This window comes from Heteronotia binoei, chromosome 10, assembly GCF_032191835.1.
Source record: "Heteronotia binoei isolate CCM8104 ecotype False Entrance Well chromosome 10, APGP_CSIRO_Hbin_v1, whole genome shotgun sequence".
NCBI lineage: Eukaryota > Metazoa > Chordata > Lepidosauria > Squamata > Gekkonidae > Heteronotia > Heteronotia binoei.
The window spans coordinates 12,651,745-12,654,680 of NC_083232.1; positions in this window are offsets into that span (position 1 = coordinate 12,651,745).

Here is a 2,936-nt window from a genome sequence, read left to right on the forward strand (position 1 = left end):
AGAAAATGGAGGTTTTGCTCTGTAGCTCTTGAGCAATTGAGCAAACCTGGCAAATCAAGCTGTGATGCAGAGGAAGCACGATATGGAGAGAAGAAAGCAGATGACAGCCAGCTGCTCGGGGGCCTGATAGGAGCCCTCCGGGGACCTGATTAAGCCCCCGAACTGCGTGTTTGACACCCCTGCCCTACAGGAAATGGCACATTTAGCCAGGAGGACTGGATTATATGACATCTCCTGAGCCCTTCCTTCTCCAAAGTGAACCCTCCCAAGCTCCACCCCCCCCCCCAAAAAAAAAATCCGCAGGTATTGTCCTGCTCAGAGGTGGCAAGCATCACAACGAAGTAAGATTCCCCTCCCCCTAGATCAGGGGTGTCAAACATGCGCTCTGGGGGCCGAATTAGGCCCCCAGAGGGCTCCTATCAGACCCCTGAGCAACTGGCTGCCATGTGCTTTTTCTCCCTCTCTCTTGCTTCCTTCTGCATCACAGGCTTGCTTTGCAAGGCTTGCTCATCGCACAGGAGCTATGGAGCAAAGCCTTTGTTCTTCCATTGGCTGAGCCTTCCCTCTTGGGGAGAAAGGGGAGAAGGCAGAGCTTGTTTTTTCCAGGCTCTCTCAATCACACAGCAGAGCTACTGAGCCAAGTCTCTCTTCCTTCTGTTGGCTGAGGCTCCTCCCCCTTCTGGGGAAGGAGGGAAAGAGCCGGAGCTTCCTTTGCTCCGTTCCCTGGATCCCATGGGAGAAATACAAAGAAAGCACTTTTAAGACCGAGTGCTAACGTATTAACATGCTTTAATTTTTTTAAAAGTAATTGTGTTTGTCAGTGTCCTTTATAAAGTTTATATCTTTGCTACCTAATCTTAAATAGATATACACGTAGCCTGGCCAGACATAGCCCGGCCCCAACCTGACATGGCCCAGCCCAAGAAGGCCTCATTTATATCACACCTGGCCGTCATAACAAATGAGTTCGACACCCCTGCCGTAGATACACTCAGATGCACGTTGCACCTTGCAAATGGGCAAAATCCAACAACTGCCCGACGCAGTGCCTTCTCTGTGGTGGCCCCCTCCTTGCGGAATGGCCTGCCTGACGAAGTCGGGAAGGTTCCCAGTACCCTCCTGGGTTTCTGCAAACGACGCAAATTGAACTGTTCAAGAGGACCTTTCTGCGCAGGTAATCGGGTTGTGCTATAATACAACGGTTCAGAACCTGGGCCGGCCCTGCCACCAGGCGAACGAGGCGATTGCCTAGGGCGCCAGCCTTCTGGGGCTGCTGAACTGGGCACCTCCCCATGTGAATGGTGATGTCATCGGTTCAGGGGGGCAACCGAAGTTAGCCTTGCCTAGGGAGCCGGACAGTCTAGGGCAGGGGTGTCAAATTCATTTCGTTATGAGGGCCAGATCTAACATTAATGAGATCTTGTTGGGCAGGCCATGGCGGGTTGGGCCAGGCCATGTGTGTACGATAAGATTAGGTAGCAGAGATATAAACTTTATAAAGGACACAAATAAACACAATTAATTTTTTTTTTTTAAAAAAAACCTTAAAACATGCATAAAACATTAGCACTCGTTGGGTTTAAATGTGCTTTCTTTGTATTTCTCCCATGGGATCCAGGGAACTGGGCAAAGGAAGATCTGGCTCTTTCCTTCCTTCCTCATGGGACTGGTGGGGGAGGAGCCTCAGCCAATAGAAGGAAGAGAGGCTTGGTTCAGTAGCTGTGCTTGTGTGATTGAGAGAGCCTGGAAAAACAAGGGAGGAGCCTCAGCCAATGGAGAAAATAGAGACTCTGCTCTATAGCTCCTGTGTGATTGAGCAAGCCTGACAAAGCAAGTTTGCGATGCAGAAGGAAGCAAGAGAGAGGGAGAAGGAAGCAGGTGGCAGTCAGTTTGCTCGGGGGCCTGATTCAGACCCCAGGCCACATATTTGACATCCCTGGTCTAGGGCCAGCCCTGTTCACAATGTAGCTTGGGGAAAGAATTAGGAACAATTTGTTACTGTAAGTAGATTCCTATGATGTTGTTTTGGGATCTTTTAAATGCAGGGGTCTTCAGTGTGGTGCCCATGGGCACTATGGCACATGCTGACAGCTTTCCTGGCACCTACCAAGTATTTTTAGAAAGTGGGGTGGGTTTATGGTGAGGCTTTGGCTCAGCAAGGCTTCTGATTGGTCACTTGAGATTTGATTGGCAGTGCAGATTTTTTTTTTAACTTGCTTTGACAGCAGCTGCCACCCCAGTGCAAACATCTTTACTGTATGACTGAAGGTCAAGCCGTGGCAGCAGTTTTGTGACTGGCTCCGCTTTCTGTGGCAGCCAATTATTTGCAGCCATTTTGTGGCTGCACTCACCATACCGTATCAGAATTCGAAAGGTGCCCACCAGCTCAACAAGGCTGGGGACAACTGGAGAGCCAGTTTGGTGCAAGTGGTGAAATGTGCGGACTCTTATCTGAGAGAACTGGGTTGGATTCCCCACTCCTCCACTTGCAGCTGCTGGAATGGCCTTGGGTTAGCCATATCTCTTGTAGGAGTTGTTCTTGAAAGGGCAGCTGCTATGAGAGCTCTCTCAGCCCCACCCACCTCACAGGGTATCTGTTGTGGGAGAGGAAGATAAGGAGATTGTGAGCTGCTATGAGATTTGGAGTGGAGGGTGGGATATAAATCCAATACCACCACCACCACCACCACCTTCTTCTCCTTCCCTTCTCTGCATTGTTGGATAATATTACCTCTGATACTTCTTTGCCTTCTTTCTAATTTTTGTAAACCCCTTGCAACGTTTGTTAGATATCTTGTGCTGTCATGCTATTTAATTGTGCATTGTTTTATATCACATAATCTGCCTTAAGGCGTAGGGTTGCCAATTCCAGGTTGGGAAATTCCTGGATAATTGGGGGTGGAGCCTAGGGAACACAGAGTTTGAGGAGGGGAGGG